The 27,202-nt window shown below is 43.8% G+C and overlaps 1 long non-coding RNA gene across 1 annotated transcript; it reads right to left on the bottom strand.

Annotated features, from left to right (window-relative positions):
- Window positions 1-3,904: 3,904 nt before the first annotated feature.
- Window positions 3,905-21,542, bottom strand: LOC149874873 (uncharacterized). Its single transcript, XR_016439975.1, has 3 exons — window positions 21,354-21,542; window positions 7,178-7,259; window positions 3,905-4,366 (listed from the first exon to the last, which is right to left on the bottom strand). It is a non-coding gene; the product is annotated as an uncharacterized LOC149874873 (long non-coding RNA).
- Between the last annotated feature and the right edge of the window lie 5,660 nt (window positions 21,543-27,202).

Genomic DNA, 27,202 nt, shown 5'->3' with positions numbered 1-27,202 from the left:
TTTCAGTACTGGTTTTACAAGAGCATATATTACTTACCTGACCAACTGATAGTACCGTATTTATCACATGCTGCCTTCATTTGTAAGGTCATAAATTCTCTTCCTGTGGTTGTTGGTAGCTTGTTACAATCCTAAGCATAGCAGTAAAATAATGGAAAATCTATAGATTCAAATGGTAAGACTGAACTCTGAATTTATCTTACTTAAAGGATGTAAGAGAGAAGGCTGAGGTTGCCAGTTGCCTACACCTGGCAGATACAAAAATAATTGCTATTTAGTGTCTTAACTGTGATTTAAAATGGACTCCTGGCACTTTTAATGGAGGAAAAAATAAAGCTTTTGTATTCTATAGAAAACAAATGATACATCAAGATGATAAGCTCCTTCTTCAGCATGCACCAAGATAACTCACTCCCACAATGCATTGCTGTACCTGTTTTGCATGAAATATCACAAATTGTTCAATTGAAGTCAAAGGCATTTTGAGACTGAGGTGACTTCACTGCAAATAGGATCAGGGTCTTAGAGTGAAAATCCTTTAGAATGGAAAATTTGTCTTTCTTTTTCTGCTGTATGTAATTTACTGATTTTTGTCTTATCATATGATATGCTTGGATAAAATCAGTAATAACAATAAGATACATTTATAGATCAGCTATTGCAAAAGATCCCAAGCTCTGAGCTGTGTATGACATGGAATTATGTTGTGATTCATGTGCACTGAGCAGAGGAAAGTGCAGCCAAGTGAAAAACCAAAATATGGCCCAGCGCATGCTATTATCAGGGTTGACAACTGTCCATAAATCTTTAGATAGTCCATAAAAATGTTTGTCCATAAAGTCAGTAAACATTTTAAGCGGTCTGTAAAAAAAAAAATTAGAATCAGTGAGTTTGATTGAAAATCAGTCATCTGGATCAAACTGGATGCAAGTGTTGATGGAGAGCTAGAACACAGCAGCACCATCTTGGTCTGCATGGGAGCTCAGTTCAGCGCACTGCAGGGAGATGTCTATCAGGGCTTTGTGGCCCATAGGGACTTCCATAACTCTCTCCCCTCTCAGCTACATACTGCTATTGTGTCCCATTGGCTATTGCCTGACTATAATGACTGCTCGCCTTGAAGATTCACCGGGGTAAATGGCCCAGGCAGTCTGAGACAATTTTTAGCTTTTTGTATTTTTTTCCTTTGTACCTCCTTGAAGTAACCCTGCTTATGTTATGTAGGTTCAGCTATGGTTGCATTCTACCGTGGTAATTGTTTATTCCTTCTTTGCATACTCTTATTAGTATGCAAAGTTTGGAGGTTTAGAGGTTATTTGTGCCTATTTTATTGTGTGTGGGCCTGGGTCTTACTGTTTGGGGGTCACTTTTGGCTGATGTAAGTGGTAGAGCTATAGGTTGACACTCCCCATGTGAGTCTTCCTTCCCAATGGCTGGACTAGATGGTGTCTCCCTTGGGTTAGTTTGCTAGTGACTGAGAGTATTAACTGTCTGGGTTTCACTTAATATTAATATTTAAAGTTTAAGCTCTAGTTTAGTTGGTCATTTCTTGCATCTGGGATGGTTTTTGCACTTTAGTTAAAATGTACTTTGCCAGGTTTTTGAGTGGGAACTGAAACCAGATTTAGAAAGTTGATGTTAAAATGCTAAATATGAACTCAGCCCTGGTTACTGCCATCTAGGGCTCAGCAGAAGGGTTACATACATTCTGTAAAACTAATATTGTTAAAAAAAAAGTCAGTAACAATATTTGTTTGTCAGTGGTAAGTTTGCGGATTGTCAGAAAAAAAAAATTTCTTGGTTGGCAACTCTGGCTACAGAAAATATTTCTCATGAAAACTCTCCCAATACTAAAAATTCAAAGGGCCCTCCATTACCTATGTAAGTACATCATGCAGACTTACTTGAATGGATTAGGTTTGTGAACCCCAGATGAGCAGGGTCATGATGCTAGTACATGTATTGGTTCTGTAAATACTACATCATTCTACCTGTATGTTTTCACCAGTCACTGATCCCATGGGTAGGTCAAATAATTTTGATTAGTCAATAACAATAGTGTTTCAAAGCAATGCAAAATGACAAAAATGTAATAAAGCATGTCTTGAAGCTGTTGTAGTAGTAGTAGTTAGGGCATTAAACCAGAATATAAGACACCCAGGATCAATTCCTTCCTCTGCTGCAAATATCCCAGTTCTTTTTAGAGAACTCAACACTAGGCTTTAGACTGCAGCGCTCTGTCTCTCCATTTGACTCTGGGCTAGTTTATTTAAAATATGATTATATTAATTGAGCTGGAGACAATGGACACCTATACACATGCCTGATGCCTGCTCCAGTGTGTGCTAATTGGCACACGTTGGGGCAGACTTGCTGAATCTAGTCTGCTGGAGCATGCTAATTAGCATGCTTCAGCATTCTCAGCATCTCGTGTATTCAATGACCCGTACTTCAAAATGGTGGCAGAGGAACTTTAATTAAAGCTCACTGAATGAAAGCTGCTCTAATTAAAGTGTGCCCCCCACCCCAAAGCATGCGTAAAGATGCCCAATAACTCTATAGTCTATTGTTACAAAGCTCACCTGGGTTGTGGGTCATTTGCATTCCAATTCCTGATTCAGTAACCACCTCTTCCTAGCTTCTTCAAACTGTCTTTTGTATGAGGTGTGACAGCATCAAATTGGAGAGACTGAGAGCACTCCATGCCAGAATACCCCTTTGCTGGATGGGCAGAGCAGTCTGCTGACCATTTACCATGCATTTTCATTTGTTTATTTTGTGGAAGCCTTGTATTATTGATATCTTCATTAAGAACTGAACACTTGTTTGAGTTGAGAATGTAAGATGTAGGGATTCAAATCACCTAACAGTCTAGGGAGAACTGAACCTGGTCTCTCACGTAGTTGTGACGGGCTGGCTGGCAGTGACCTGGCCCAGGGGTTTTGAAAGGGCAAAAGCTGATTGGAGGACTTGGGATTCCCTTTCTGCGCCAATCAGAACCCAGAGACTCACCCTCCCATGTTCCGATTGGCCCCTTGGGTCACCTGGAGGAGGATAAAAGGGACAGCGTGGGCTGACTCAGGAGAGACCAGTGAGGGACAACAAGGAAGGAGCTTCACAGAGCTGAGCCAGTGGGGCACCAGAAGAGCCTGAAAGAGCAGGACCTGGAGGCAGCAGTGGGACCCTCAGCAGTGCGGCGTGTGGCCGGCAGGAGAGGCTCCCCACCTCCAGGAAGGATCTGAGCAGTGACCTGAGGGGTGCCCAACTCTGCATCCAGCTCCTCAATCAGAGGCCAGGTAGCTTGAAGTGAGGCTGGGCTCCAGGAAGGTCAAGACCCCTAGCAGGTTGGAGTAGTGCCAGTGGTAGCTGTGCAGCAGTGTTTCTGCCTACCATGTGGGAGATCTGAGTTCAAGTCCCAGCTGAGGTGATTTGGGGTGAGTGATGTAACAAGAAATAAATCTTCTTGCAGTGGAAAGGGGCCATTGTGTTTTCTCGCCCTCCAGGTACCAAGGCCTTATATTTCCTTGTCATTTGACATTTTGCATTTAGTCCCTTTTTATATTTTACCAACCCATATTGTTTGTTCTGCTATTTGTGTTTTATATTTTGTTAACCCTGTTTTGTCAGTGATTGTAAGTGTCTAACCTTTGTTGAATCCCGCCCCTTTGGGGCATTGTAGTGTCCATTATACCCTCTGATTTATGCCTGTTATGTTCCCAGTATTAAAAGGTATATGGATAAGTCCTCATTGGTGGCCTAGCTCTGCTCTATAGGGGAGGAGAGTTCTTACACTTCCCACAGCGCTTATGCACCTGCTTTGATCCTTTCAATTGGAGAGGGGGTACCTCCTGGAGTACTGCCCGGGTCACATAGTATTCACTGAATTCCATAAAAAACACAGGCATACAATTAATGAAAACAACAACAGACTTTAACTGGTGAACATTAAGCAGTCTCTGCAGTATCTTTGTCTGACTTTGTCTGCTTCACTAAGGGACCATCTCTTAATTCCCAGCTGCTCCAAACTGTAACCTCTATTGCTACGTCTTCCTTCTTAACAATAAGCACAAAAATCTTTTTACACAAAATTCTACTGCCATCCATCCTCCCATCTTCAAAGGAGAAGTTACTAGCATGCCAATATGGAATGAATTTTTACCACTCATTTTTCTATTTCCCCTTTAATGCAGCAATTTTAACAAGTCCTTGAATCTTTCTGGAGGTTTCATTTTCTTCTCAGACTGACAAAGTATCAGCTTCAGTTTCTGATTTGTTTTTTTTGATGGGAAGCTTTTCCTCCAAGTCTTGATAAACTTGAATCCATATGCTAGGATGCAATTAACTTGCACTTTTGGCAGGAGTGCTTCTGCAAGTAAAACAGAGTTCATTAGTTATAGGCAGCTGAGACTGTTTTCCTCTTTTTGCATGATTGTAATTACATTTGTGTCCATAGGTAGATTTCCTCCCATGGGGATGCAGTTGCTTTTTGTATTCTGGAACATTTGGTTTCTTCCTGAGAAGACTGTCCAGATTTGGGCTATGATAGTCAAAAGGATCATCAGCAAACATGAACATTGTGCAAGCACACTTACCTAGATTCAGTTTCTCACAAGCTGCCAGACCCAAAATTGGTGTCCCCTACCAAGGTATCACAGTGAATGGGAATTTGTAAACTCCGCCTTTATATTGAATGCTAGCACTGTATCTCCCTTTCACTGGTATATTTGTTCTTGAATAGCCAGTTATAGGATATTTGTTGAATTTACTTTTGGTATCAGTTTTAATTTTCTATATTCATGCTGTGGTAAAATAGTAACTTGAGCTCTGATGTCTGTTGTTCCTTACACTTCCCCTGGTAAAATCCAATCTCTCCCATTGATTTTGCTTGATTCAACCATATACATTTTTAAAAAACTGCTCTTCCAGTGTATGCTCAGCTATGTGCACCCGAGATTTGCGTGTTTGGGATCTTCAGCACCTGGCAAAATGTTTCCTCGTTACAGTTGAAACAGAGATTTTCAAATGCAGCACAATGTTTGGAGCTATGTTGCCTTCCATACTTGGTACATTGTTGACCCATTTGTGCATGCTCTTTCTCTCCCTCTTAGCATGGTCCTTGCTGATGGAAAATGGCAGCCTGTGAAGTAGCTTTTTCTGGCCACATTCTTTCTGCACATGCCTGCTGCACAGATTACCACTTTTCATCCATTCAGCTCTACAGCCTTGGCCTTCACTATTTCTGCTATCCCTAAACATTTGGATAGTCCTTCCTAGGGACACATCTCTCGCATTTAATAGCTTTTCTGTAATGCCACCAATAATCTACTCTAATCGGAGATTCTGTCAAATTCCTAAAAGCACAGTTCTTATTCACTATCTTTACTTCAGTAACATATTGATCTACACTTTGTTCTTTTTTTTGTGTGCACATAAAAATATCTGCAGCTGGGGCTGCTGCCCAGCTGGGTGGTGCATGGAGCTTGGGGCCCTGGGCTGCAATGTGTGACTGCACAGCCCTGGTAGGGAGCAAGATGGGCCTGTAGGCAGCTTGTCTGCAGGGGCAGGTCTGGCTCCCTGCCACTGCATGCACTCCTGGGGGGAAGGGGGGATCTGTGCCCCCCCAGATTTTTGTGTGGAGCAGAGGTAGGAACAGGCTGCCTGCTGCAAGCTCTGGCTTCCTGCCCTGCTGCCCTCCCCCAGGGCCTCTACAGCCCAGCAGGTGTGACCCGGCACAGCAGGACTATGCAGGGAAGCTTATTGTCACTGTAAGCTCCACAATGCCCTGGCAATGCATCCCCTGCATATGAGGCAGCAGTGGCGCAGGGTAGTGTCCTCTGCTGCAGCTGCACAGGGAGGGGATGCCTCATCAGGGCAGTGTGGAGTTGGCAGCAGCAACAAGTTTCCTCACGTGGCCCAATGTGCCCTGTAGTGCTGGGTCACACCCGCTGGGCTGTGGAGGCCTTGGGGGAGGGCAGAAGGGCATGGAGCCTGAGCCTGCAATAGGCAGCCCATGTCCACCCTTACCCTGGACATAGAGCTGGGGGGCACAGGTCCCTTCTCCCCCCTGGGCGTGCATGCAGCAGTGGGGAGCTATCCCCACCACCTGCCCGATCCAGTAGCGGGCAAGCATCAGCCAGTGGGGGGGAGCCAGGCTCCACTCACCTGCTAGGGGCAGGGGGCTGTGGACCTGAGTCCCTGGCTCCATAGCTTTGGCAGCTGGGAGCCCCCTGTGGGAGGGCTGGGGGGTGGTAGGGGGCTGTGGGTGGGGGGATGAGGGACAGCAGCAGGCCTGGGGGGGAGTGAGGGGCACAAGCAGGGCCAGCTGGTTGTGGGGGGAGTGAGAAGCACCAGAAGAACCAGGGGGATGGTGGGGGGGAGTGAGGGGCCATTCATTTTAATCTCACATTTGGGGGGGTTATCAGAATTTGTGAATTTTTTTTTTCCCCCCCTCAGGGAAAATCAGGGTCCCTGCTGATAAGCTACTTTACTAAGGGACCATCTCCCCTTTCCAAACTTCCAAATTCCAACCTTTATCCCTATGTCTCACATCCTGGATGAATGAACTAACCTTTAGGTATTTCTTGTTAAAACCATATTATATGCTTTTTTTTCTCTTGTAGCGTAGAGAGTTCAGAATGAAAATAGCCCATGATAGCCTCCCTGTTTAGCAAGCAGTCAAGAATGTGGCATAAAATCTCATTTGTACATCAGGCTGTGCAGATCCTACTGCATTTATAGCCTTCAATAATATTGTGATTTGTTTGCAGCTGTTTGTACAACTGGCTTCTTAGGCATCACAGGATACCAGAGAGTGGCAACAGTGGCTTCCTATCTGTACTATCATCTAAATGCAGGCTTTACTACTGCATGATCTGCAGTTCCCTAACACACATGACATTTGCTTATAGACTTTTAGAGAATGGTTAATGCTGTTTCTGGCAGATTTTACTCTATTTGTATTTTGCAGATGTTCTATCCAGTGGCTATAATTTGTATGCTTCCCTAGAGGTTCTCAGGAATGAACAATAACTTTACACGTATTATGCAAGGCTGGGATTAAGGAGGCTAGGGGGTCATTCTCTCCTCTACCACAGACTTCTTTTGTGACCTTGGTCATGTCACTTACAAGTCCATCAAGGTCTCTCAGTCTCCTGTTGCATGGAGAAATGAAACTTGCCTTTTGCTTGGATCTCTGTATAGTTGCCAAAATTTTTTCAAGGGTTGGTTGTTAAATCATCACCAGCAACAAAAGATTTACCCTGCAAATGCAATGAATGTTAGTATTTCATAAACTGTTAATATAGCATTTTACAAGCAACTCATTTATCTTCATGTCTTCCTGCTTTCACTGGAAAGGCATGATAATATTGCTATTTCACAGATGTGTGAACTAAGGAAAGAAAGAAGGTTATATGATTCCATCATGGTTGAAGAAGTAATCTGTCTGAGCCAGTATTCAAAAGCAAAAGTCCTTTGCTTTTACACTGATATTTAGGGAATTATTTATTCATTAGATAGCCCAGCTTCACTGTAAGCAGAAAGCTCAGAGAGAACTTTGTAACCCCCGTGCCAGTAGCAGTACTCAGGGCAACATTAGACCCAGACCAATTAATAGGGCTGTGCAAAACAGCACTGTTTTGTTTTGACTTCCATTTCACCATTTTGAAGGGGCAGTGTTTTGTTTCAAAGTTTCATTTAATTTTGAAGCACTGTTCTGTTTCATTTCATTGAAACGGTTTCACTGTTTTGACATGTTTCAACATTTTGCCTATAGACTATAATGGGGAATCATGAAACTGCCTATAACTTTTGACTGATTCAAATGAAAACAGCAGGGAGGGTAGCATCTACTGAGTACACAAAGCCTGTCAAGGTTCATGGAGATAGGTGCAGAGGTTTCTGGGAAACTGCACCTCAAATTCTTGAAAGCAGAACTCATGTCACTTGTAAGTGTGAAGGCACAGGGAGGTGAAAACAGCAGGTATGCTAGCCCCTGGTGAGGCCATGAATTCTGCTAAGTTTCAAGGAGATGGATTCAGGGGTTTCTGGGAAACTGCACCTCCAGCTGCTGACAAGCAAAACTTGTGACGTGTGACTGTGTATGTGTTTAACGTGCGCTCATTGGCACTGGGGCCTCTATATGATATGGTAGCATGCCCCAATGAGGTCTCCTTCTCTGCTAAAGACTCATTCTGGTCTTTAAATAACAACAGGTAAGCAGCACAGTAGCACTAGCAGCATCTCAGGCAGTGAAACTATCACAGAGCCTTTCTTTCCTTTCCTGCAGGAGCTTCTTCTCCAGCAGGTGCCAGAGAACTCTCCCTGCCAGCCCCAGCCCTGGGGCTTTGATGTGCCCAGGACCCTGCCTCCTTCTGGTCAGCTGACTTAGGACCAGTGGTAGGGTTGTAAGTTGTAGCCATGTTGGTCTAAGGACATGGCACTGGCAGACAAGGTCCTTTGGGTCAATCTAGTGTCTTTTAGTAGAACAACTGAATAGTAAGAGAGCTATATCTTAGCAAGGTTTTGAGTTGAAAAACCCTTTGTCAGGCTGAGGAGGCACCTGCAGTTGGTGTTTGTGCTGTTCCTGGATGGAAGGAATAGTAAAGAAGCCAAAGGCTGGCAAGCAATGCAGGGAAGAAAGCCAATTGGTGAAAATGGAAATGGAGGCATCGGGGGTGAGGGACAGGCTGGGGTCGGGGGGGAAAGGAGGACGTAGCAGCACAGGTAAAAGGACCTCTGTACAGTAGGTTGCAGTGTGTCAGAATTTCAATGTCTATATTGAGTCCATGAGTTTCTGCAGCTAGGAGGTTGATGATGTGCAGTTCATAGGTTCATCTGTGAAAAGTGGTTTGTAGGACTGGAAGCCTCATGTCTGCTTGTTGTAGGAAAGAGGCTGCATCTCAGTTTGGAGGGTGAGGACTTACAGCTCTTCCTCTATCCCCTCTACTGCCCCTCCCTGAAGGCTTGCCAGATGCCTTTCCAGCATGCTTCATGGTGTGTTTCATAGTGTCTTTGCCTTGGTGTGCTAGAAAATTTGTGTGTTCTTCTGTAATCTGATTTATGTAATACATGTAGAAAATTATATATGGATATGTATGTATTTGTGTAATAAATAGAAGTTATGTAATTGTAGCAGGCTCACCTTTTTAGAGCTTGGGTTGAGTCCCAGGCTTGAGATCCTGCTCTTTTGACTGATTGGTGGAGCCCATCCACCAGTCAGGAGGCAGCAAGAGAAAAAAAAGTCATGACCCTTTCCTGAGGGGAGGGGGAGAAGAGCTCCCCTGGACCTGATTGAAGACTGTAAACTGTCAGGTTCAGAAGACTTCAGGGGCGGAGCCCTGGAGCGTATAAAAGGAGCTGTGTGCTCAGCACAAGGGGCAGATGCAGCGAGGGATTCAAGAAGAGCAGAGCCAAGAAAAGCTGGGGAGCTTTCCCACAGTGGACAATAGGCCTAAGGCTCCTGAAACTGCCACTGCAGGAGCAGCCTTGGGAGTGGTGTGAGACTGCTTGGGCTGTTGATGGTGCACAGGGACAGTGCGCGGAGACCCGGCCCTGGGAGCAGTGCAAGACCACTTGGGCCCATCACGGTGCGCCATCTGGTGCATGGAGACCAGGCTTTGGGAGCTGCAAGCAATGGCTTGAGCCTGCAACCCCAGAGGGCCAGCAGGCCACACAGTGCGCAGGGCAGCACATGAAGGAGTGGAGCCAGGGAGCAGCGGGGGCTGTTTGGGTTAGCTACCTGGTGTAAGGACAGCCGGCCAGAGCCTAAAGGACCCAGTCTGTGCTAAAAGAGCCCTCAGTGCCAAGCTAGGACATGTGGAAACAGTAGTGCTGCAGTGTGAGGCCCAGCAGCCAGAAGCCAGTAGCAGTGGTGCAGCAGCTGAGAGGAGCTAAGCCCTCAGTGCCCAGAGCAGGGTACAGGGTGGGGAGGAGCCCAGCAGCACAAGAGAGGCCTAGAGAGGTGCTCCAGCAGAGAAGACCCCCAACAAGCTGCACCCTGACCACCACCACCTGAGGGATCGTGAGTCATTGGCCCCTTGGATCCCACAGAGGAAAGACGTTTAGGGCTGGCAAACCCAGAGAAGGGGCTGGGTGAGCAGCCCCCTGCCTAGTCAAGACCCTAAGGGGAGGGGCTCCTGGTGCTTCCTGGACACTGGCCAAGGGATCCCATTGGAAGGAGGACTGTCTTTTGCCATGGGTCAGGGACTATATTAATGAGTAGGTGTTATGAAGATTGTTCCTGTTTGCACTTTATATTTTGTAATTGAAATGTTGTACTGTGATGTTGTATTGTTGCTGCTGAAATTGTTTTATTGTAAACAAATGGGTAAATAGTGTTATTTAGGGTTTGACCATTATTGGTTAATGTTCACTGTGTAAGTATATGTATATGATATTTAATTTCATGGAGATATAGATATAGACAAAGACCTTTTGGGCTTGGGCTAACTCTATAGAGGAAAGAGGGATCTGCTTGAAATTCTGGCATCCCTCTCATAGCACCCCCTCCTGCCTACCCATCCTATTCAGTTAAGAATAGGGCACACTCTTGGGTGTTCCTGGGCTACATAATAAATAAAATGTATAAATAAATTCTATATTATAATATGTACTGTGCTTCCCTGCACACTGTGAGAGAAAGCAGAGACTTCTTTTCTGGAGCAAAAGAATCAAAATAGACTAACAAAAACAGGATTTTGGGAGAGGAATAAATTGAAAGGAATCAATGAATATAATAATAAAATAAAAGGATATAGAAATCAAAAGTTATTGATGAATCCCACTTACTACAAACAGGCTAGCAAGTAGAAAATGATAGCTGTTGTTGTCTGATACTGCTGAGCTACTGGAAATCACAACTCAGGAACTGACTCCAAGGCAGAAAGTAGCTCAGTTCAAACAATCCTGGTTTTTATGCTGTTTTTCCATCCCTCCCCCAGAGCACTGGGATTGGAAGGGACCTCAGGGAAGGATCACATTCACTGGTCAGCTACACAGTTAATATCAAAGCAGTCCTTTACCCCTTTTTCCCCTCCCTCTACTTACTTTCTGTTTCCCTGCAGACAAGCCCAGCTTCAGCTTCAAAACTCAAAATGTTTCAAAACTTTCAAAATGTTTTAGCTGCCCTCATTTCATTTCAAGGCTGTTTTGAAGCCTTTTGTTACATTTCAATTTTGCGGTTTTGAGCTCAAAACGAGTTGAAACAGTGGCAAAATGAAACCGCCAGCAAAATTTCGCACAGCCCTACCAATTAATAGTTCTGAGATTCTTTTAAAAAAATTACTGGGTCTGTGCTAGGAGCTTCACAGATGGCCTAAGAGCCAATTAGTTCACTTTTATTTGCATTTTCCAGATTATATTTATAATGGAAAGGATTAGAAATGTTCTTTAAGAACAGTGAAAGGGAAAGAAAGTTGAGAACAGCTTTTACATTTCTAGGTTACCCAGATTGAATGCAGATGTTGAACCTTGCAGTCTTCCAAGTTTGCTTCTCCTGTAAGGAGGATGGTTGCCTCCAAGTTCTTGCTGCCTTCCTGTTTTGGGGGGAATGCTGTTCAGGATACTATTGTAATAGACTGCCAATGTGGGCTCACCAGATTGGCTTGAGATACTTACCCTGGGCTAGAAACAGTGCCAGTGAACTCTGAGCGACCCCAAAGGAAGAGCAGGGGAGCCCTGCCCTGTGGAAAAGGAGAAGCCAATCAAAAGAAGGAGTTTTCAATCCCTTCATTTTCATGGAAGGGAGATGGCCACGGTTGGGGGCCCACCACCCTGAACCCTGGTTGGCCGGTTTGCAAGCCAGGGAGGCACTGCTGGAGGGGATAAAAGCAGCAGCTAAACTGGCATGGGAGCTGCTGACAGTGACTCTGGGGAACGATGCAGGAGGCCTAAGAAGAGCTGGCATGAGCTGACCCAGCACACGGAGCAGAGAGATCCCTCTGAAGATCCTCTAAGGCCCTGGAAGAAGAAGGCAGTGGCAGTGGGCCCTGCCTCCAGCCCTGCAGAAAAGAGGGAGCAGTGGCCAGGGCTTGGGGCAGAGAGCTGGTGCCCCAAGGCCCCATCATGGTACAAGTCTACTACAGACTCCCCAACCAAGGGGAGGAGCTGGACCGAGAATTTTCTGGCCTCTTTGCAGAGGCACTTAAGGCAAGGGTGATGGGTGATTTAAATTATCCAGACATCTGCTGAGAGGAACAGTCAGCCAGGTTGGACCATTCCAGGAGGTCCTGGCTGAGATACAGGACCTCCACTTAATTCAGGAGGTGCACAGTCCCACCAGAGGAAATGCCCTGTTGGACCTGGTCCTGACCACAGGCAACGACCTGGTAAGGGGCCTCCAGGTTCTTGACCACCTGGGTGATAGTGATCATTGCTTGCTAGAATTCATCATCCAGCGCAGGGTGTCAAGGGCCTGCAGCAAGGTGGTAGCCCTAGACTTCAAGAGGGCCAACTTCAATGAGTTGAGATTAGTGGGAGAGGCGCTGGGCTTCTTGAGAGCAAGGGAACTCAGTGCCCAAGGTAAGTGGTCGTTCCTTAAGGAGACGATACTCAGGGCCCAAGGGGTGAACATCCCAACAAGAAGCAAGGGGGGCAAGAGTGCCCAAAAGCCCCCCAGCTCACCAGGGGTATCTGGGAATGCCTGATTGCCAAAAAGGTGTTGTACAACCGGTGGAAGGGGGGTGCTGTTTCCAGAGGCGTATACCTCATCTGCTCAGGCCTGTAGGGGGGCTGTCAGGAAAGTTAAGGCAGACATACAGATAGGACTAGCATCCAAGATCAAAGATAATAAAAAGTCCTTTTTCAAATATATAGGGAGGATGAAGAAAGCACTGGGAAATGTGGGGCCCCTGCAAGATTCTCTGGGTAATCTGGTGGTTGCGCCAGAGGAGAAAGCAGACCTCTTTAAGCAATTCTTCACCTCTATTTTCTTGGGCAGGGACCAGGACTTCCCCATCGTGATGCAAGACAGACTTGAGGGGAACGCCTCTAGACCTCAGGTTGGGGAGGACCGGGCTACAGAGCATCTGGAGGGGCTGGATGTGTTCAAATCAGCAGGTCCAGATGCTCTCCACCCCAGGGTGTTGAGGGAGCTAGCTGGGGTTATTGCAGGGTCCTTGGCATGGCTTTATGAGCACTCGTGGTGTTCGGGCTAGGTGCCAGATGATTGGAAGATAGCCAACATGGTCCCCATCTTTAAAAAAGGGAGGAGGGAGTACCCAGGCAACCATAGGTCCATCAGTCTTAGCTCAATCCTAGAGAAATTCTTTGAGACGATCATCAAGGAGCATATCTGAGATGGGCCAGCTTCAGGGAAGATGCTCAAGGGCAACCAGCATGGTTTCATTAGGGGCAGGTCATGTCAGACCAACCTGATTGGCCTTTATGGTCAGGTCACAAAAGCATTGGATGCAGGTGTCGCCATGGATGTAGTCTTTCTGGACTTCAGCGAGGCCTTTGACAACATCTCCCACCCCATCCTCATTAAAAAACTAGGTGACTGTGGCATTGGTGTCTACACAGTCAGATGGATTACAGATTGGCTGAAGGGTCGTACTCAGAGGGTGGTGATGGATGGGTCATACTTGACCTGGGGAGAAGTGGGCAGTGGAGTCCCCCAGGGCTCAGTCCTTGGGCCTGTGCTGTTCAATTTCTTTATCAGCGATTTGGATGACAGGGTGAAAAGCAACCTGTTTAAATTTGATGATGATACCAAAATTTGGGGTGGGGTGAGGTGAGCATGCTAGTAGGGGGGAAAAGACTGCAGCAAGACCTGGATAGGTTACAGGGGCGGGCTAACAAAAACAGGATGCGTTTCAGTACTGACAAGTGCTGGGTGCTGCACTTGGGCAGTAGTAACCAGCAGCACACTTATAAGATGGGAAACTCCCTTCTTTAGATCATGGAGGCAGAAAGGGATGGGCCAACAATGTGAGGTCACGGTTGGCAGGGCTAACCAGACGTTGTCGTACATCCACAGGTGCATCTCAAGCAGGGCCAAGGAGATGATCCTCCCCCTCTACGCGACACTGGTTAGGCCACAGGTAGAGTACTGTGTCCAGTTCTGTGTGCCCCACTTCAGGAGGGATGTGGACAACATTGAGAGTGTCCAAAGGAGGGCCACCTGCATGATCCTGGGACAGACCCTACAATGAGATACTGCGGGACCTGAAGCTGTTCAGCCTTCACAAGAGAAGGCTGAGGGGTGACCTGGTGACTGTCTATAAACTCACTAGGGGGGACCAGAAGGGTTTGGGAGAGACACTGTTTCCCCTAGCATAACAAGGAATAATGGCCACAAGTTGTTGGAGAATAGGTTTAGATTAGACATCTGTAGGAACTACTTCACAGTTAGAGCGGCTAGGAGATGGAACCAACTTCCAAGGAAAGTGGTGCTGGCTCCTACCCTGGGGGTCTTTAAGAAGAGGCTTGATGCCTACCTGGCTGGAGTCGTTTGAGCCCAGTTTTTCTCCTGCCCAGGCAGGGGGTCGGACTCGAAGATCTACAAGGTCCCTTCCGACCCTACTTCTATGCTTCTATGATCACAGTGTGCTGGACATGCCATGCGTCCCAGATGCTAGGGGTGGCAGTTGGCCCTCTACTCCACTCCGGATAAGAGGCAGCAGCCAGGAGTGCAGGTAGCATCCTTATCTGGAGCAGGGAGCTGGGCCAGCGGGTTGAGGAAACCCCTCACTTTCCCTGGGGAAGTGGGACCCTGAGGGGCAGCAGAGCACCAGGATGAGGGTCCCTGGGAGCTCAGGGCACAGGCCGGTGCTCAGAGTGGGATTGGCAAGCTGCAAGGTGTGTGGGGTGCCCGGTCAGTCATCTGGAGCAGGGTTTGGAGCAACGACCCCTGGCAGCTGCCTCTTTGGGGGGGTTGTGGCTTGATACAGTTTGATTCAGAGCAGAAGAGCTTAACCTGTTGCAATCTGTTTCTTATTGGGAAACCTGTTGGAGCTTCAGGGAGTGACCACCTTGCTTCCTTGTTGTAGCACCTCAGCAGTGGCTGAAAGCTGCCAGTTACCCTACCTGTGGTTCTTGAGTCAAGGGTTGACTAAAGTATTCTGGTTTTCTTTGTGATTCTGGTTATGCCATTTAAGTTCACTTGTAAATCGCCTTTCCTATTATTCTTTTTTTGTAAATAAAATGTAAATAGTTAAATCAGTTAAGTGTTAGACTTGCTTGGGCACAGGCTGTTCTGTGGGGAGCAGGGGCCAGCTGGAAAGTAAATTGGTGCTGGTCAGAAGCCCTGCCTCATTCTTACCACACCATCCCTGATATTGGGCAGGGGTGGCAACCACTGGGCTGCCTCCCAGGTTACACTATCTAATGTGGAGGCTCAGATATGGCTTCCATATCTCCCTTATCCATCCCCTTATGCTGCCCCTAGGTGCCATTATTGACTCATGTGGTGCTTGCAGGGCCTGAGAAGCATATTGCACATGGTGCTTATTCCAGTTGGTCTGGGATGTACACTGCATGCATTAATTACATGCTCCAGCTGGTCTGGGATGCTCACTGTGGCGCCTGTCTCTGCTGGTCCAGGACTGGAGTGGAGTGGTGCCCATTACAGCCAGTATGGGATCTATTCTGCACACAGATTCTGCTCTAGTTTGGGACTATGTCACACATGGTGCCTGCTCTGGACAGTCTGGGACCTGAGCCACATGCAGTCTAGATCCTGGACTGACTGGGGTGGGTGCTGGATCTGGCACACTGGGCAGGAGGGTCCATGGGGTCTGCTGTGTGCCAGTTCTAGTGCACCCTCCAGCCAATCTGAGATCTGTGCTGCACATGACACATGCCCTGGACTGCTGGAGTGGGTGCTGCCTGGTGTGGCATAAATCCCATACTGGGCTCTGAGTACAGTTCATATCCTGGACTGGCCAGAGTAGGCACTGTGTGCACTGGATCTGGCATGTGGGGTTGTGGGGACGGGTCCACGGGCCTGACCCAGCCCACGGGGTCCTGTACCCTTCTGGCCTATAGGGCCAGATGAGTTTGACACCCCTCATCAAATACTATTTACGCTAGTGATTTAAGGATGCTCAGTAAGAAATGGATTTAGACCACAACTCACTCATATGGACCACAAATGTCACCAGATAGTACTGGTAGTTTTTAGCCAGTGAGGTCTGAACATTTTCTAGCAATGGAGGAGCGAAAGGCTCTTTATAGCCTGATCCCTTCAGCTATTCAGACTTTCCATATGTATGATTTAAGTGTTCAGCAAAATGGTTTCTGCTAATATGAAGAAATACTTTTGCTGAAAGCCCAGCTGGGAAGCTGCACTTTTTATAAGAGTTGAACTCCAGGTTATTATTAGCATCCTGAAAGTAATTTGTGACAATAAAGAAAGAAATAGGGGCTATCAATCAGACTGCCAGTTCCTGTTTCAACCAGAACACATTCAGGCAACATATTGTAAACCCAGATCATTCAATATGCCAGCATAAGGAGCCTTTTTCTGCTGATTTGCAGCCTTCAGAGGAAGAACCCATGGTGGATGCTAGTAATGCACCCTATTTAATTCAGTTTGAGTTTATAAAATAAATTGTCCAAATAATTGGCTGTGTCTTCAGCCCATGTACTCTCTGGCTATATTTTTTCCATAGATGCAAACCAGATTTACAGCTCAAAAGTAAGTGCAGCGATAAATGAATATTGCTAGTAATAGGCTTGTGCCAAGTCTTATGTCAAACTAAAATAAGAAATGAGAGTGGCCACTTTGAATAATTGAATCTGTCAGATCCTGCTCACTGTTTCCTAGGCCCTCACGGGAAACTCAAGAACTGTGTAAACAAAATGCAATTGTTTCTTCTGCTCCAAATGGAACTTATAAAGTGGTTCTAAGAATAGTACTTCAAAAATGTTTTTTAAAAACCTTCCAAAGGCTGAAATAAACAACTTTCAAGTAGACTTCTCCTTGCATTTTCTCCCTGCTTCTTGCTTTAGTGGAATGCAATCAGCTCAATATATTCTTGGGTTATACTTTAAACCTATTTAGTAGTTTAAAGCTGCAGTTGCAACTTAGGTTAGATTTTTGCCTAGACTTTGTTGCTATAAAAATGTGAAGATAATAACATATAAAATTAGTAAAATATGATTTTGGAAAAAAAGGGGCAAGCAGCATTGGGATAACTAAGTAAAAGCATGTTACTGAAGACCAGGCATTTTTAGCAATTATTTTCCATTCTTTTTTTTTTTAAGTTATTTTTTATTATACAAAGTAAAAGTCATAAAATGAAGACTTTAAAATAACATTGTATACTTTTTCAATTAATTGAAATCTTGTGTAAATATCCAGGAAGGAAACAATGATGCTAAATGGAAGTGGATTGCAGTAGCCTTCTTAAACCTGTGAAGATGACTCCCTACCTGGGATATCTTGGGCATATATTAACAGCTTTTTATAAAAGGAGGACATTGGCTGCCAGGGTTCCCCTGCCTTACCTGTTGCAAATTATGGTGTTATGCCTTGTGTTGTATCAGGTTTGATGGCAGTTTTACAAGGAGTTTACATTACATTATAGATTGTATAGGATGTATTTATAGGGATGATCCTGCCTCAGACAGGGTTTTGAACTAAATGACCTCTGGAGGTCCTTTCTGGTTCTCTGATTCATACCATTTGACAAAGTAGGCTGTTACTGATGAAAGATTATACCTCCAAATGAGTTAGTCTCTAGGGTGCCATCCTGCCCTGATTTCTCTCTGAAGATTGAATGTGTTCTGGTGCCTTGAAGACTGAAAGCATCCTTAGATGCTTACATTAGCTTGCACTGAAGATTGAATGTGTTCAGGTGCTTTGTCGAAAGTAGCACAGTGCTGTATTGCCTATTCCTATAGATATTGCAAGGCAACCTGACTTTTCATGGTATCCTTGCTTGAGCACAATCTTACGGACTTCAGGTGCTTTAAATTCCACATTTTTGCATCCTTGGATGCTTACACCAAGCTTCACTTTGTATATTGGAAAGATATACAATGAGATATGAAGTCTTCATTTTTATTACCAAATTTCAGCACTACTGCATAACAGGACAGACTTCCAAGTTCTTAGTTTCCAAAAGTATGGCCTAGTTTCAGGAGAGAAAAAATCGTTACACTTGGGGCCCCTCTATCTGTGCAGGTCAAGGTGTGATGGGATCTAAGACATAATGTATGTACTCACACCTCCTGCTGTGCAAGCAGGCATGATTGTGGGATTGCCTATCAGACCCCATTGCACCTTTTTGCTGGTGCAGGGGGAGCCTGTTATTGCACATTTTCCAGCTCTAACTTTATAGCTGGTTGGACCTTTTTTATGGCATGATAGTTAGTTTGTATGTGTAGCTTGTCTAAGTTAATTATGCAATTTAGATAATGTATACCTGTTAATCGTAGGATACATGTAATGTGGAGGTGGCCTTGTAACCAGATTTTCATAGAAGTGTCAGAGATTTAAGAACACTAAAGAACTCTTTTCTTACCTTGTGTAAAACATTGAAAAAAGTATATGGCTTACACTTAGCTATTACCACTGAGAGCCTATATTTTAAATATATTTCTAGCATTGATTTTTTTTCTTTGCTAACTTGCAATAATTTGTCCTGGAGAATGAAGAGAAAATATGGCCCTGATTTAGGACTATACCCTGATATAGCAAAACATTTACTCACCTGTTTAAAAAAGAGAGACTTTTGCAGATGGGGAAGCATGATTTTAGTATGTGTGAACACAAACACATACTTTAGTCATGATATGAGAAGGAATGGAGGTCTGTTCAAATGCTTTTCTTGACGAGAATAATGATATTAGTTGGAATCTTGGGTGAAAATAGTGGGTATATTAAAAAGTAAGCTCTTTATGGCAGAAATTTCTGTTACCATATGGACTGCAGTATAAAGCATAGTGAGGCCTCTGAGCACAATGGTAATACCAGTAGCAATAATAATAACTGGGGAGGATAGGAAAAATATGACCCATTTACGAATGAATTACTAGGTAACAAAGGCCACATCCACACAATAAAATTATTGTGCTCAGCAGTAGTGCCTTTAAGCAGGCTGAGCTATTCTGAGCAGCTGTCTCCTAAAACTTAAATAAATATGGTTAATTGAGCAGGCTAATTAACGTAAGAAATTACTCTGTACTGTGAGTCAACAGTGCTAATTAACCCACCTGAAGGTATGTTGCTTCTGGTTTAAGAGGTAGCGTGCCCACAGTAATAACAGTACTCAAAAGTATTAGTGTCAAGTACAGTAAGTTTACATGTGGGACAGCCAGATTTTAGATTTCATATTTCATTTTCTTTTTAATAAATATATTTCAGAATTAAGGCAGTATAACTCAGCAAATATGAGATGGGATCAGAATTATTTCAAAGCTGCATGTGGGGCGCTAGGGGACAAAGCTAACTTCGGCCTTCTATACAATATGCACACATTTTTCTACCTTGCAGACAAAGGTGTAAATACCATATTGAACTGTTCTATGCTATGGTGTTTGGTATTCAAATACCAAACACCATAGCATAGTATCTCTGTATTAACCAAATCATATTAAATTCCTGTTTTCTTCATTTATTTTACAAATTTGGCTGTATATGACAGATACTATCATGTTTGGCATGATTTGTTTTGACAGTGAATGGATCTACATGTCTTTGCTTGCAAAATATGGCCTCCATATGCATCTTCTTAACTCGCACTTTATTTATTAGTTTAATTATAAATGCTTTTATGTGACCCTTAGGAATTGTGTCTATTTTAATGATTTTAGAAATATTTTCAAGTAATGTCTTTTAGGTCTAGGAAACAATGCTTTGAAATCACACTAAGTTTTGGACATGGTAGCTGTAATACAGCAGAGAGTTGCTATTTTTCTAAGTAGGATTAGATATGTGAATGCAAGGATCTATAATTTACAGGTTGTTAAAGTGGCTGTTTGACATTTAAGTGCTCATTTACTTTACTTAATTTTGGCCACTAGTTTGGCCAACAGATGACTATTTGTGCAAAGGAAATTCTGTAACTAAAATATTTAGAAAAAAGTTTATGCTTCATATTAGTACCTGTATTCACAGGCAAAGACAGAGAATTAATCTTTTGCTTTTTTTCTGTTTTAGAAGTTTGTTATCCAATCAGGGAGAAGATACAAACAATGTGATATCTACACCCAAGCAATATCATGAAGAATCAAAGTAAATTGTTTGATTAATTGTTTGAATTGTTTTCGATGATTAAAATGAAACAACACTATATATGCACCTACATATCAGTGGTGTTTCATTTTAATCATTGAAAAATGTGGATTTTGCGTTACTTTCTTAAATCTGAAAATTGGTGTTTTTTAATCAGAGAAAAACAGGATCCTTGTCTATAACCAAACATGACCTCCTAGTGAAATGTTGTAGAGGGAAAATACTGAATTATAAGCAGGGAAATATCAAATAGGATTAGGAGGTAAGATAACCTCTGTTAACATTAATTAACTTATTACTGGAATATCATATCAGTTATGCTGTTGTCCACACTTTAAAAATATATTGAAAACTGGAAGCAACTCAGAAAAGTGATCTGTTTTGAGATGAAGACTGGACCAGCACATTTTTTTTTGTTATGAAATACAGTGGAGAATTACTTACCATTTTCACACAGTCCTTCAGGGTTGGGGGTTGGTGGATACATTTTTAGGAGGTTTTTCTTCTCTATGCTCTGGTTCATTGGATGTTATATGCAAGATTTATATCTGAAACCTAGCAGGATTTTATGATGACATCCTTTTATGCAGACAAATTTACAGTAAAGCTAGTTAGAAGCCCTGTTAGGGTGTCAAATAGGAGGAACACTAACTAAGGGTTGTAGTTTCCATGTTGCAGGAACCTCTTAGCTGCTGCTCCTCTCAGGTTGGAGGCAGAAATATCTATTGCATGATCCTATGGTAATCCACATTTTTCAGAAATAACAATAGCCAATCTGTTATTCCCTTGCTGGCTTAGAAATTGATGGCTCAGATGGCCAATTGTCGTATGGTGCTCCAAAGAGAGGGGCTGACTCCTTGCATCGATGTTCCAAGATCCATGAAGATGGAACTTATTTTCTCTCTAGAACTCAGAGCTGTGTTGAGGTTTATTTCACAGCTCTGTTCCACTGATATGACATGAGAAACCCCTCTCTTTGGAAGGCAAGGAGCATGGGACCTTGAACATGTGGTGCTTCCAGTGAAATTGTTCCCCTGCCTGGATTTTTCATGGGCAGAGAAAACGCTAAACAATAGTTAAGCAACAATGCTTTTTTTAAAAAGAGCAACAAATCACTGATGACTGCATAGAAGAAAAACCTATGGAAACCCAAGGGGAAAGTAGTGCTTACCCCTGTCTCAACAAAAGCAGTTGTATGGCTCCACGCAGCTACGCCATGTCTTGGCTGCCCTTTTGTTGCATCTTTCTTTTTTTCTTTTTTTTCCCTGTAGCAAGATCTGGAAAGAAAGCAGAATTCTGTGTATCTGTTCCAAAGCAGCTGTCTGCACTGGCTATGGGGACAACTCTAGGAGTTCATGGAAGTTGCTGAAATATGAAGGACAGCCTGTTACCCATGTTTCAACTTGAAAATCTGGTTTCTTTCCACTCCCACACAATACTCTGTGCAAATATTAAGCTGAATGAAAGAGGAGGGATGGGGAATGTGTAACTCCTCTGCATTAATTAACTTCAGGCTACATCTCAGGAGAGTAGCTCTTTTTGATGTGAAGGGTTTTCTTCATTATCTTCTTTTTCTTGTCTTCCTGTTTCATGGCTTCTCTTTCCTCAGTTCCCCTATTTTATTCTATTTTCATCTACTTTCTTTTCTTTAATTGTCTGTATATATCCTCCCTACCCCCTTCCTTCTCTTGTCTTCCTTTCTACCTGCTCCCTTCCTCCTTTCTCTCATCTTAGTTAAATCATCTAGTGTCTTTCTTTCTGTGCCAGTGATTCTCACCCCATTGAAATCCTTTTAAGGGTGCTGCAGGGTCACATGCAATATTAGCACCATTAAGTGTGGAAAAATTTATACATGATTCACACGATAAAGCCACAGATTTCAACTGGTAATCATAATGTCAACAACATTTTGACTTGTTGTGGTTTGTCTTTGCTACAGCAGAATTGCTCTATTATTTTTTATATTATACCTCTCCTGGTCCAATTTCCTTTCCTCTGCTCAGTTGCACTTTTCCCCCCACCTCTCCATCATTTCCCATCTCTAATTGCAGTTCCACAGGTCTCTCAGACTGCTATACTTTGGGTGCATCTACACATGAAATTAATACACATGAATAAACTCTGGTGCATATTGAGCCAGAATTTATTGCTCCCAGGTGCTATGTCTTCACAGGTGCCCAGGACTGCATAGGATGAGCCAGGTCAGAAGAGCCCCCGCTGTCAGGGGCCCAGGGCTGCTTTGACCTAGCTCAGTGTGCTTCAGAGGAGCTGGCTGGGACATGATTGTGCTCATTGTGTGCTTAGCCAGCAGGCAGCCCTGCACTGAAATGTCCTTATGACCCAGCCAGCCCCGTCAGTGTCTATATGTTCATTGCTGCACAGTAAAAAACTCCATTGCAGGCTAGTATCTGTATTTGTATTTACAAGTACTAACCTGTATCAGAGTTAGTTTCCTGTGGCCTAACGGGGCCACATGTGTAGACTGTGGGAGTGTGTAGATGTAACAAGGGCCCTAAATTAAGTGGTGGGTTTTAAAAAACACAGCTTCAGGTTAGGACTGATTAAACCCATGTGTTGTGCACACATCCTCCTGATTTACCTGCCTCTCCAGTGGGTGGAGTGGTCCCTAGGCTGCAGGGGGGCTGGTGCTTCTTTCTGTGGCAGCAACAGCCTGCCTCCCCAGGCAGCACCCACCCACAGGCATTGGAGGGCATCTCAGCTGCAGAGGGAAGCACCGGGCCTCTGCACAGTTCAGGCAGGCAGGCAGGCTCTGGGAGGAGATGTGGGGAGATCAGGCTCGCTGCTTTTCTTGGGCAGACCCTGTTTTCCAGGCTGCTACCAGGCTGCCTGCAGGGCTTCCTGCAGAACTGTGGAACTGCATGGGGCCTGGTGCTTCACTCCACGGCTGTAGGGGCAGCAAACTAAAGCTCCTCGAAGGAGTTTTATTTTGCTGCACCCCAAGTCATTTAGACACATTATGCCACCAAATTTCCTACAGCAGCTGGAATTAATATGCAATACGCTGCCAAGGTGGCAGACATCGACACCATTAAAGTGGTTCAGACGCACTTATCCCGCTTTAAAGTGTCATGCACACACGCCTCTCATTTTGTCTACACACAGCCATTGAGATTTACTATGTTGCTAATTAGGCAGCTCCACAGTAAATGTCTTGTGTAGATGCGTCCTGTATGGGCAGATGGAAGCTGTATCACTCCTGCATTACAAGCACTGAGCTCTTGGGACAAGAGTTCTTGTCAAACGTAGGTGAGATTTTGTTTAAACATGGGATTGTCCCATGAAAATCTGGACATCTGCACTCCTACATTACATTGTTAACTAGCCCCTAAATACTGCATCTATTATGCACATCATAAATTTGGGTAGTTTCACAAACCATACACAGTAGATGATATTACAGATGAAATGGCAGCTCTAAAGAGATTGATTCTTTCCAGTTGTATAGACCCCAGTTTGGAATACCTTAGTAAGAGAGAAGTTAAGCAGTGAATATCAAATTCCACTAATGCCTGTTCTTCAGAGTCCAAAAAAGAAATAGGAGAAAGAAAAGCATAGCCACTCTTACTATATGGCCTGCAGTACGGAGACAGATTTTCTGAGGAGGATGATTGAGGTTCACATACAGTGCACTGACATACATGTGTACAGTTTCATGAACACTTAATATGAGCATATATGCAAATAGTTATGTAGATTGGTTGTTCTCAACCTTTTTTGTACCAGGACCCATTTGTAAACATCAATAGCCAGTCCCTGCCCAGTGCCCCTCACTCCTGACCGACTCTGCCCCACTCCTAGTCCCAGCTCCCCAGTGTGTGGAGTCGGGGGATGTGTGTGTGGGGCATGTGGGGCTCTAGGCAGCCCCTTGCAAGCTGGAAGTCTGCCAACCTGCAAGGGAAAAGCCACAGTTTCCCACATTTTTCTCCTTTAAAAAAGAATCCATTGTGAAAGTTTGTTGATCCATTTTTAAAGTTTGTTCATTACCCTTTCATATATTCTTGAGACCCACTTTTGGATTGCAACCCATGGGTTGAGAAACACTGCTGTAGATGTTTAAATTACTGGTTCAGTATGTTGTGGGCCTGGGCCCTTCCTTTTTCTTGGCATGAAGAGTTGTGGTAATTATGTTCATGATTGTGCTAATAAAGTATGCCCTTTTTTTTTTTGCTCAGTGTGTGTTCACGTATGCCAGCAAGTGTGCCCCCCAAAATTTGGTCCCGGGTATTCTAGAAGCTACAGCCCCACAACCAGCCTACTACCCAGCAGAGGGAGTGCAAGTTAACAATCCTTCTTCCTATTGCTCCTGGTGCCTATGCATAAAACTGACTATAATATAAACAGCAAGGCCTGTTTGTTTCAACACCATTGATAGCACAATAGAAATTAATATCTGCCAGATGGAAGAGGATGAGAATAGCTAAGGAGAGGAGTGTTTATTTTAAGTTTCTAAGAGAATCACATGTACAACGTAGGGTTTTTTTTTTTAAATTGCAACAATGTAATTAATGGCATCTGTTTAACCTAGAAATCCTTTGTTATGGATTTAAACCAGATTCTTTAGCAGAGGGTCTTTTGAACATGAAGATCTTTTGTTGCTCTGAAGGCACAAGTACTCTCTTTCATGGAGGAGTCCTGGGGTGGTGTGGGGAGAGAACAAATGAAAGGAAAATCATTTTCTTGGGGAACCACATTCCACTTTATGCTTTCCCTACCTAGGACAGGATGCAGTAGAACCATCCACTTTATGCTTAAACCCAGGGAAGATCCTCGCCAGGTCCAGGAACTGGAGTGGGGTCCAGGAACTGGAGTGGGGTAAGGGAATGGAAAGAATAGAACCTAAGAGAAAAGATTCTTTAATAAATCTACTGAAAGGTGATTGCATTTTGAAGGTGGATGCATGTTTTAGACTCTGAAATTTAGAGAGTCCCTCATCATAGGGACTCACAAGGGCACTTCTGGTTATGGAAGCCTTAGTAGTTCAGGTTCTTTTGAACTGCCTGGCCATGGATCAGCAGGGCACTGGGCTCAGAGACTGAGGAGAAGGATTTTGGCAGAAATGGCTTCATGTTTATGAGCAGATGTATGAATGTCTGTTGGAGTGGGGATTGGGGATTGTATCCCTTGTTTTTTCTCTGTGAGATTACCTTCCAAGGCCCAGATCTTGCTTTTTCAGCTTTTGCTGCTATTCTACAAAATAAACTGGTATCAAATAGCTTTTCTCTCAAATTGTTTTCACCTCCAATAGAATTCAATATTACTGTAGCCCCAGTTGTTTCAGTGAGATTTTACATAATGACATAGTGCTGTGAAGGAATTAATCAAACCACTTGCACAAAACAATATCCCATCTGAACCACACAGAGCACCAGTGCCAGGATAATATTCAGACTACAAAGTGTTATTCTACGCCAGCAATTTTCCAACTGCAGTCTGTGGAGACCTGGCTCTGCAAACTCTGCTTGCTTTCAGCTGTTAAATCATGTTAAGAGATATTTGAATACTTTCTGAATATTAATTTTCCATGTAAGCAATTGCTGTGGTTACCACAGGGTTTTAATGTGATTACAGATAGGAAGAGAGCTATCCACAGGGCAGTCTGTATAGTAAGCTGTGATCCATGCTGGGGAACTTTAAAGTTCAAGAGTTTGTTAAAGATTCTACAAGACCATTTTCAGCGCTTGCACGGCATACTGATCAAGTCACACAATGCAATTACAGTTAAATAAATGTGAAGACTCTCTATTTAGTGATAATAACCCAAGAGATTTTTGCTGCATAGATATATGGAATAAGATTCTGTAGAATAGAGGTCAGTGTAACAGAAATAGAGACCTTTCTATAATAGTCTTGGGTCTAAGGAAAGCATGATTGAGTCACACTACTTCAGAAGTAGATGAGGTTAGGAATCATATCAATATCTGACTTAGGAATTGTTCATATACGAGAAATTCTGTAAGGATGATGCTATTTGAATAAAGTGTGTTGACCAGGAAACATGAAAAATACACGTCAACAATTGTAGCACAGATTTTGGGACCTATTTATTGGTTTTACCTAGGGAAATCTCTGTTGGGTAGTCTCTGTCACTGGAAGTTTGTAAAAGCAAGTTAGACACACATTGGTCTGGGATGGTTTAGACAGAGATGACCCTGCACTGAGTGTGTGTGGGGGCAGCTGGACTTGATACCTTCTTGAGGTTTCTTCCAGGGCTGTTATTCAATGATGCTTTTCTTACTAAATATCTTTCTATTTTTTTTAAAATCCTGGTTACATGTTATCATGTTGAAAATAAAATTGCATTAAAGAATTTATTAAGCACTTTGTAAGGCTGTGTTGTAGACAGCATAGCTATATATTCACACTTGCCAAGGAAGCAAATATCCTCATGAATTCTAGTCCTGAGAACACTGAAATGGAAGTAATTTCTCTTAATTAACAGCTAGTCAACTCAGAAGTTTAAATAACTTGAACTTTAACTCCCCAGTTGGGAATTATAATTGCACTTCAGGTTGCGCCAGATTTGTATATTCTATCTCCATTTCATTTTAAGCCTTCCTAAAACTCACCTTTTGACAATGAGAGGTAACTGAGAAAGGTTAAACCAAGTGTTGCTAATTTAATGGAACTAGCAAGAACTGTACATGCATTACCAAATCAGTGTATGATCCTGTTGTTTCTTTGCCTTTTCTCATGATTATAACCATCAGGTATTGCAATTTTGTATTCACATTGCATCTTCTTTGGACAGTAGCTTTCTTCTTTATTCTTACAAGGTGTGCCAGCTGTATATATTATATAGGTTGGGACCCCTAACCAGGGTTCTCCATCCTACTGGTGGCGACAGGATGGAGCCTGAACTAGGTTGCTCAGTCTGCCTACATTATGTTATATTCCTCATCTGCCACAACTTTTATGTAATTTATAGGAGGCAGTTCCCCATAGGCAACCTTCCGGGTTCTTCCCCTGTTCTCTCTCTGGGGCTCCAAACCTCCCCTTTAC

Source organism: Crocodylus siamensis, chromosome 1 (assembly GCF_052110815.1).
Source record: "Crocodylus siamensis isolate JL-2025a chromosome 1, ASM5211081v1, whole genome shotgun sequence".
Taxonomy (NCBI): domain Eukaryota; kingdom Metazoa; phylum Chordata; order Crocodylia; family Crocodylidae; genus Crocodylus; species Crocodylus siamensis.
This window is presented reverse-complemented; position numbering and strand designations above follow the sequence as displayed.